General features: G+C 43.4%; 1 long non-coding RNA gene across 1 annotated transcript in view; it reads right to left on the bottom strand.

Moving 5' to 3' along the window:
- LOC117491165 overlaps nucleotides 1-10000 on the bottom strand; it is a 16738-nt gene that overhangs the window by 4742 nt on the left and 1996 nt on the right. The window contains exons 4-5 of the long non-coding RNA XR_004556742.1: nucleotides 4349-4517; nucleotides 3474-3576 (exon numbers count right to left, since the gene is read on the bottom strand). This is a non-coding gene — a long non-coding RNA (uncharacterized LOC117491165). The remainder of the gene's footprint in view (nucleotides 1-3473; nucleotides 3577-4348; nucleotides 4518-10000) is intronic.

Here is a 10000-nt window from a genome sequence, read left to right as displayed (position 1 = left end):
GAAAACAAATCTAGTGATCCATTTTTTAAACTTGATGTAAATAGTTTTCTCTCTGGTTGTTTGTGACTTAAGAACAGGTGAAAGAAAAGAGTTCTCCAGGTTCCCCCAATTGACTTCCACCTGTTTTCAAAGACATGTATCTGTGATAATAGTTATACATTAAGGTTTTAAAATGCTGCTGTCCAAATTTGGAGTCAAAATACTGCAGGTAAGTGCACCAACATGTCTTAAAGTTGCACATGAAATCTAAAATAGCCGACTTCCTGTTTGGTTTACGATATGCCTCTAAGAGACTTTTTTGTTCGTCTCACCATGTTCTATATATCTACCAAATGTCAGACTTATAGGTGAAAGTACAACGAGGGGCTGCTAGCTAACAAGTGTCTAGGGGGCGCCAAAGAGCTATAGAGAGAGTTTAGCTTGCAGCAATAATAGGCGCTTTCACACCGGAGTACTTTTCCCAGGAATAGTTCCGATAGTTCCTGGGATTTTGCGTTCACACCAAAAAGATCTGCAACTAGAACCTTTTCACCCCCAGATAGTCCCTGCTAGAGAGGTGGGACTAACTGGGGAGAAAAAGGTTCCAATTTCTGATTGGCTGGGCAAATTGCAAACCACGCCACGTAAAAATCTGTATTTTTTTTTTAAGCCGTCATTTTATTTGCTTACATTAGCATTATTAGCATTATTAGCAATAGCCCAGCGCACCAACAGAGAGAGACTAACTTATGGCAACACAAAAGAAAACATGGGAGCGGTGGAGATGAGGAGGTGTCGGCGTTTTGGCGATTTACTCGGAAGCCCAACTCCGGGGACTTCCGGCCGGGGACTCCGGGTGGCAGTATACGCCGTGAAGTTGTTTGCGGCCTGCCAGCAACCCAAAGCAGAAGAAGAAGAAGTGAACGTCAGCGGCTTCATTTGCCTAATCCTCCCTCAGGGAACTTATTCCGGTGTGAACGCGATCTACTAGAAAGTTACGGAACTAAAGATTTCCGGGGAACTAAGGTCCGGGAACTATTCCTGGGAAAAGTACTTGGTGTGAAAGCGCCTATTGAGACCCCTATAATATAAAACGTTTAATCTGTGAAACATCTCCAGCTTTTAGTCATACTAAGGACCCCATAAATAATGAAACACAACCAATTACAACAGGTTCCTCGGACCCTAAAAGAGTCAAAAGAGAGGTAAAAGAGAAAATACAAATCTAGTGATTCATTTCTAAACTGGGTGTAATGTTTTTATTTCTCCTGGATTAGTGATTAAAGAACAGGAGGAAGAAAAAGTAGTTGCCAGTTTATGTTTTGATTCTTAAACCAAATGTGTGGAGTCGCTCGGATGAAACTTCTCTCTCCTCTGAGGATCAAGCTGCTCTGTTCCTGCATTTCAGATCCATTTCACTTTATATTGACTTTCTTTATTACTTTATTAAATAAAACAAAAGACAAACTTTGTCCATGAATCATTTATCAGTTTCTTTTAACCTCTTAAGCCCTGAGCCTGTTTTTCAGGTCTCAGGCTCGAAAATGCCATTCCCAGAACAAATGACCATATCTTCCCTTCTAAAAGGGTTACATTAATTATCTTTTTTCTCAAAGTAATGATAAACCTGTGAGTTGGATGTAGAAAAGTCAGAATCAATATAGATGTTTTTTATTTTAAAGAAAATTCAGATTTTACATCGTAAAAAACTGTAAATTATAGTGTCCGTCCAAATATTCTTTTTTACTTATAGTGAAAACTACCCTTGGATGATGGGTTAGTAGACTAAAAGCTTTAGGAATCCAAAGTACAACATATAATAAGTACCCTGTATCAAGATTAATGCAAAACAAGTGACATTTGACCTTTTTAGAGAGATTTAGCAAAAAGAAACCACTTCTGGGGTCATTTGGGTGGATTTTCCATATCTCTGGCTTCCCTTGCTCGATTTTGATGGTTGACACCTCTTTCTGACCGTTAGAGCCAATAGAATCGAAGGGGGTGTCCCCCACACACACTCATTGTGAAGAGAAGAGGTGGAGGCTTCGCGCAGGTAATTTTGCATCAGAGTGAACCTATCTCTAGCTTTGACATCTGGAAACGGAAAAGCAGTTTTATTGCTTATGGATGATCAGAAATCATTTCAAAGGGACACAGACACATTAGATTAACCTATGGATTAACTTCAGCAGCGTTTTTATCGTTTTAATGCCATTGAAGACCACTTTGGAGACTACAGAGCCAAGGTAAAAATGTTAGCATTTTTAGCTACCTAGCGTCACCTGTTTTGATGTCCGTTTTTGCTTTATAACGTCGCAAATACGTATAATCAGTGATAATGTCGGTTGTCAATCGATTCTGTGTCACCTCACGATGTGAATCGATGTGTTGGATGTGGTGAAAAGATAAATAATAAGGTTTTGTGAGTGATTTTCGGTGCAGTAAGGTGTTAGCATTTTTCGCTCGTTGCTAATTCAGAGGCTCAGTGTTAGCATTGTGGGTTTTCTTTTGAAACAAAATAAAAATGATCAGTTAGATGAGTTTCTTCCCGTACATGGATATAAAACATGCATAGTTTTATTAAATGAAACATGCCCTCAGACACTGTTTCCTGCAAGATGTTGCGGCAGTTGCCCCGGTACCGGGGTCTCTCGGGCTTAACAGGTTAAGAGTTTCCTCCACATTAAGCATGCTAAGGCCTCCAGAAATAATGAAACACGACCATTTACAACAGATCTTCGCTCCGACTGTCGGTGCTCGAACTCTAAAAGAGTGAAAACCAGGTGTGTACCCTGACAGAAGCCATGTGGGACGGTGAAAGCGGACCTAACAGGTAGACAGTGTGTTCTGTTACCCTGACAGAAGCCATGTGGGACAGGGTGAAGCGGACCCTAACAGGTAGACAGGTGTGGTAACCCTGACAGAAGCCATGTGGGACAGGTGAAGCGGACTCTAACAGGTAGACAGGTGTGTTCTGTTACCCCTGACAGAAGTCTGTGGGACAGGTGAAGCTGACCCTAACAGGTAGACAAGGTGTGTGTCTGTTACCCTGACAGAAGCCATGTGGGACAGGTGAAGCGGACCCCTAACAGGTAGACGGTGTGTTCTGTTACCCTGACAGAAGTCTGTGGGACATGTGAAGCGGACCCTAACAGGTAGACAGGTGTGTTCTGTACCCTGACAGAATGTCTGTGGGACAGGTGAAGCGGACCCTAACAGGTAGACAGGTGTGTTCTGTTACCCTGACAGAAGCCATGTGGGACAGGTGAAGCTGACCCTAACAGGTAGACAGGTGTGTTCTGTTACCTGACAGAAGTCTGTGGGGACAGGTGAAGCTGACCCTAACAGGTAGACAGTGTGTACCCTGGACAGAAGCCATGTGGGACAGGTGAAGCGGACCCTAACAGGTAGACAGGTGTGTTCTGTACCCTGACAGAAGTCTGTGGGACAGGTGAAGCGGACCCTCAACAAGTTAGACAGGTGTGTTCTGTTACCCTGACAGAAGTCTGTGGGACAGGTGAAGCGGACCCTGTAGCTCCTCACACCTGCTGCTCTGATCTTTGTTCACACAGGAGAACCCCGGAGGAGGCGTCATATCTGGCCAGAGAGAGAGAGATGAGGAAGAGAGAGAGAGAGAGAGAGAGAGAGAGAGAGGAGAGAGAGAGATAGAGGAGGTAGAGAGAGAGAGAGAGAGAGAGAGAGAGAGGAGAAATCATGAGTGAGAGAGAAACTCCCTCTGGAGGAACACAGGGATTTTAGCCTCTGCAGACCATTTACATGCAGTAACTTCTATAGAACTACAGGAGAGAGAGCACCACAGAAGAAGAAACAGGGACTCTGTAGGACTAGCTGGACATCGTGCAGAATTCTTGAAAAAGTCTGAAAATGTTCCGTAAAAATCATATTTTTAGATTTTCAGAAACATTTCAGAATTTTCATCAAGTCAGAATTTTGGGATTTCCATAAAAAAAGCCAGAATTCTTTTATTTTGAGAAAAAAAGGCAACATTTTGACATTTTCTGAAAACAGTCTATATCTTGAGATTTCTCAAAAATATAACATTTTGAGAAATTTGGAAAAAGTCAGAATTTTGAGGAAAAAGTTTGAATTGTGATTTTCAGATAAAAGTCAGAATTCTGAGATTTTCAGGAAATTATCAGAATTTTAGGGATTTACTGAAAAAAATACAGAATTTCTGAGAGTTTCAGAAAAAAAGTAAAAAAATATGGGGATTTTCAGAAATAGTCACAATTTTGAGGAAAAAGTTAGAATTAAAAAAAATTCTGAAAATTGTCACAATTTGGAGATTTTCAGAAAAAGTGCAGAGGTCAGTGTTCCTCGTGTTATATAATCAGATATTGATCCTCACGTCAGGAAGTTATTGGTCGTGTCCACCGGCTCTCCGGAGACGGTCTGAGCCTCGATGGCCGTCGGCTGGGAGCAGATCTCTCGAGGGAAAACGTTCACGATGTCGTTGAGCATCTCGAAATTTCCGTTTCCTGTCGGGTCGTCGTGGTCAAACCATCGCGTCCTGCACTCTGAGAGCAAAGAGATATAATCATTAGTGTGTCTCCTTTAGTTTAGATACAGGTCATATATTAGTGTGTCCTCTTTAGTTTAGATCAGTGGTTCTCAAACTTTTTCTGTCAGGCCCCCCCTTTGGAGAAAAAAAAAAGTCTGGCCCCCCCAACACAAATAGTCAGGCTCAGTGGCGGCGCCAGAGATTTATTTTGGGGGTGCTGTGGGGTAGCTTGACGTTTCATAGAGGGTGCTCAAACATTTAGGGTTTCCCATTAATGTACCGGGCGCTACAGTTGAACTTTCTACTGCAACAATCCCCACGCACACACACAGTGTACCTGCAACTGTTACAATGAAGGCTCGATAATCAGCTCACGGCATATACGTGTAAGCAGGGGTAAAGTGCTATTTTTACAAGTGGGGAGTGGACCTCACATATGGGGGTCCGAGGGCAAGCTCCCCCGGGAAGATTTTTTTTTAAATATTGAAGTTAAAGGTAGGGTAGGTAAGTTTGAGAAACCGGCTCGAGATACACTTTTTGTTATATTCCATGGAATGCTCTTAACATCCCGATAGCAATGAATATCTGAAGTGCTTTGACAAAAAATCCATAAAAAAATATCATCTGTGGAAGCTGTAGTACTGTAAAAAGCACGACCAATCATTTTAGCCGGCCCTCAATCTGGTGCACTTTGAGAGCAACATGAGAGATCTATGGATACCTCTCTCAACACCCATATGAAACAGAACTGAAAACAGATTTACTTTTTCTTTATGGATATTTTACAAATCACCCTTTAAACTTTATTCTTGTTTTACTGTCATATAGTATTTCATACCTGTTTTTCATTTATTCTCTTATTTTTTTATAACTATAATGATCATATAAACGTGTGCCTCGGAAATAATTGTTTACATTAATGGTGACCAAAACGTTTGAGACCCACTGAGATAACACTGAGAGAGTCCTTTAGCTCACTGAGTCTGACCCACTGAGATAACACTGAGAGAGTCCTTTAGTTCACTGAGTCTGACCCACTGAGATAACACTGAGAGAGTCCTTTAGTTCACTGAGTCTGACCCACTGAGATAACACTGAGAGAGTCCTTTAGTTCACTGAGTCTGACCCACTGATGCCCCTTTCACACCAACGCAACTCCGGTTTCAAGCTCGTGCTAGAGCTTTTCAGGTTCAAGAACCGGTACTTCGGTTTTAGCTCCGGCTCTTTTCACACCGCTCAGAGCCCGACTGGTGCTGCCGCTGCTGCGTCATGACGTCCCACAGTTTACGTCGCTGAGTTTCTCCCCAACGGAGCTCACCTCACAACAACAACGGGGGACTGCGTCGGGTCGATGATCGTGTTGCTTTTAATCATACGAAGCCAGATTAAATTAAATAACGACTTCTCCAACCTTATACTTTTCTCCAGAGTGCCGTGGTTCATTGTTTATTAATGTGTTTCATTTAGCGACCGCTGCAGTGCTGGCCGGCTGCTCTTCAACGGGAGTGTATTCTCCCGTTAGCTCCGGGTTAGCTCACACGGCTCTAAAGTATTCACTGTCTGACTGTCACACAAGCAGCTGATACATATCCCCAGTTCCCCTTAAGTGAATGTGTGTCAGTCTGAATTCACGCTGTTTGGCATCACAACGCTGTTATGAAAGTTTCTCTGGTATAACATGGGTGATGTTAGCATAGCAACCGAAGCTAAACTGACTACTTGCTAAGCCGTTTTCTACAGGCACATTTTACCGACGTATTTTTCATTATGATTCTACTTGTGATAGTCGGACATGACAACCTGTGCAGCCCATGTATTGATTCCATCCGATAGCTGCTATAATAACAAACGTCTGCCTGCTCTCCACAATGATCAATAACAGCGAACGGATGGTCAAAGTAAGGTACAAATAAACAGAATCACACGAAGCCTGATTAGTGTTGCCTGACTTTATAAAGCGTGTTTTTTTTAACAAGTGTGTGGTTGCGTTCTAGTCACTTTGCTCAGCGCTACTGCTTGTTACAACTTTTATTTGCCGTACTCGCCTTAAGTGTTAGCTCAGGTTAATCTCGCCCCCCTCCGACGTAAGCGTGACGTATGCGGTTCTTGCTTCTAGACGGACAACTTTTTGGTGCTCGAAACGAACCGGATTCCGGAGCTTAGAGGCTGCTCCGCTGCGGTGTGAACAGGAAAACCCGGTGCTTTTCAAGCACCAGCACCGAACCGGCCCTGAAACACCGTTGGTGTGAAAGGGGTATGAGATAACACTGAGAGAGTCCTTTAGTTCACTGAGTCTGACTCACTGAGATAACACTGAGAGAGTCCTTTAGTTCACTGAGTCTGACCCACTGAGATAACACTGAGAGAGTCCTTTAGCTCACTGAGTCTGACTCACTGAGATAACACTGAGAGAGTCCTTTAGTTCACTGAGTCTGACCCACTGAGATAACACTGAGAGAGTCCTTTAGTTCACTGAGTTCTGACTCACTGAGATAACACTGAGAGAGTCCTTTAGTTCACTGAGTCTGACTCACTGAGATAACACAGAGAGAGTCCTTTAGTTCACTGAGTCTGACCCACTGAGATAACACAGAGAGAGTCCTTTAGTTCACTGAGTCTGACTCACTGAGATAACACTGAGAGAGTCCTTTAGTTCACTGAGTCTGACCCACTGAGATAACACAGAGAGAGTCCTTTAGTTCACTGAGTCTGACCCACTGAGATAACACTGAGAGTCCTTTAGTTCACTGAGTCTGACCCACTGAGATAACACTGAGAGAGTCCTTTTAGCTCACTGAGTTTGACCCACTGAGATAACACTGAGAGTCCTTTAGTTCACTGAGTCTGACCCACTGAGATAACACTGAGAGTCCTTTAGTTCACTGAGTCTGACCCACTGAGATAACACTGAGAGAGTCCTTTAGTTCACTGAGTCTGACCCACTGAGATAACACTGAGAGAGTCCTTTAGCTCAGGGGTTCCCAACCTTTATTGTGCCAAGGACCGGTTGATACATTAAAAAAAAATCGCGGACCGGTTGTCAATTTTAACTGATTTTAATATTTACTCACCACCAGCAGGTAGCAACAGAGGCCTAATTGTATGTAACAGCCTGAAACAAATACTAGAACAATATGCATCCAAACATATTAACAAGTTTAAAAAGAACCGGTGTTGTTTTTTGGTTTTTCGGAAAATCAAAAAACCGACGTTATTCAGTTTTTAAAACCAAAACGGGAATGTGTGTGTGTTGTGTGTGTGTGTGTGTGTGTGTGTGTGTGTGTGTGTGTGTGTGTGTGTGTGTGTGTGTGTGTGTGTGTGTGTGTGTGTGTGTGTGTGTGTGTGTGTGTGTGTACTAATTTATTTTGGGAACAGCCGCATATATGCCGGTGTCGGACAGACACAAACACACCGAACACACTGAGCTGAGCAGAGCACATACACACACACATCATGCGCCTTGGTGACTGACAGGACATCTCCTTCATAAAACTAATAAAAGGGGGAGTAATCGGGCAGTTCGATGTGTGTAGATGTGTGTGTGTGGTTAACACGTTGCAGCCTGCAGTCACTCTTAAGCTGTTCTGATGAAGTTAAACACAGCGAAGGCGGTGCGTAAAAAGGCACAGCTCTTTACCGAGTATACGTCCCGCTGCCTCCTGATGCTGCAGCCATGTCATGAAAGAGGGTTTCCTTCTATAAAGCAGCTGCGGGCAGCAGATACCGTGAGAGTCCCGGACATTAATTCATAGATCAAGGCAGACTGGTTTACTCTCCTGTTTTGCCAATCCGGTGCTTAAACAAATAGCTCTACACCCCTGGCCGACATGTCCTTAAAATGAAGTCCGAGTTTGAAATATATCTCAAATAATGTATGCACCACCATTTCCCCACATAAACATAACAGTCTGCAATCAAACGGTTGTCTCCTGTGCGCTCCTCTTCCTACTTGGCGCACCGGTAACATGCTCGTGCGCACAAGAGGCTGAGACATAGGCTGAGCCGCCGAATCCCTCGGAACATCATAAAAGCCATTTTCAACGGTTTTCTGGTGAAAGATTAACTAGCTACTGGATGAAATAATATGACTGGTGGCATAGGTGCGAAAATTAAACACTTTTTGAAAAGAATATGATAAAATATTTTTTATATATTTATAATTCTGCAAATATTACGATAAACTCACAGCTATTTCGCGGCCCGGCAGTAACACCTCCGCGGCCCGGTACCGGTCCGCGGACCGGGGGTTGGGAACCCCTGCTTTAGCTCACTGAGTCTGACTCAGTGAGATAACACAGAGAGAGTCCTTTAGTTCACTGAGTCTGACTCACTGAGATAACACTCAGAGAGTCCTTTAGTTCACTGAGTCTGACCCACTGAGATAACACTGAGAGTCCTTTAGTTCACTGAGTCTGACCCACTGAGATAACACTGAGAGAGTCCTTTAGTTCACTGAGTCTGACTCACTGAGATAACACTGAGAGAGTCCTTTAGTTCACTGAGTCTGACTCACTGAGATAACACTGAGAGTCCTTTAGTTCACTGAGTCTGACTCACTGAGATAACACTGAGAGAGTCCTTTAGTTCACTGAGTCTGACTCACTGAGATAACACTGAGAGAGTCCTTTAGTTCACTGAGTCTGACTCACTGAGATAACACTGAGAGAGTCCTTTAGTTCACTGAGTCTGACTCACTGAGATAACACTGAGAGAGTCCTTTAGCTCACTGAGTCTGACCCACTGAGATAACACTGAGAGAGTCCTTTAGCTCACTGAGTCTGACCCACTGAGATAACACTGAGAGTCCTTTAGTTCACTGAGTCTGACCCACTGAGATAACACTGAGAGAGTCCTTTAGTTCACTGAGTCTGACTCACTGAGATAACACTGAGAGAGTCCTTTAGTTCACTGAGTCTGACTCACTGAGATAACACTGAGAGAGTCCTTTAGTTCACTGAGTCTGACTCACTGAGATAACACTGAGAGAGTCCTTAGTTCACTGAGTCTGACTCACTGAGATAACACTGAGAGAGTCCTTTAGCTCACTGAGTCTGACCCACTGAGATAACACTGAGAGAGTCCTTTAGCTCACTGAGTCTGACTCACTGAGATAACACTGAGAGTCCTTTAGTTCACTGAGTCTGACTCACTGAGATAACACTGAGAGAGTCCTTTAGTTCACTGAGTCTGACTCACTGAGATAACACTGAGAGAGTCCTTATCACTGAGTCTGACACACTGAGATAACACAGAGAGAGTCCTTTAGTTCACTGAGTCTGACTCACTGAGATAACACTGAGAGAGTCCTTTAGTTCACTGAGTCTGACCCAGAGAAACACTGAGAGAGTCCTTTAGCTCACTGAGTCTGACCCACTGAGATAACACTGAGAGTCCTTTAGTCATGAGTATGACTCATGAGATAACACTGAGAGTCTTTAGTTCACTGAGTCTGAACTGGATAAACTGAGAAGTCCTTTAGCTCACTGAGTCTGGACCCAC

The sequence above is a fragment of the Trematomus bernacchii genome, unplaced genomic scaffold (genome assembly GCF_902827165.1).
Source record: "Trematomus bernacchii unplaced genomic scaffold, fTreBer1.1, whole genome shotgun sequence".
Lineage (NCBI taxonomy): Eukaryota > Metazoa > Chordata > Actinopteri > Perciformes > Nototheniidae > Trematomus > Trematomus bernacchii.
The sequence above is the reverse complement of the archived record's forward strand: the minus strand, read 5'-3'. Positions and strand labels throughout refer to the sequence as shown.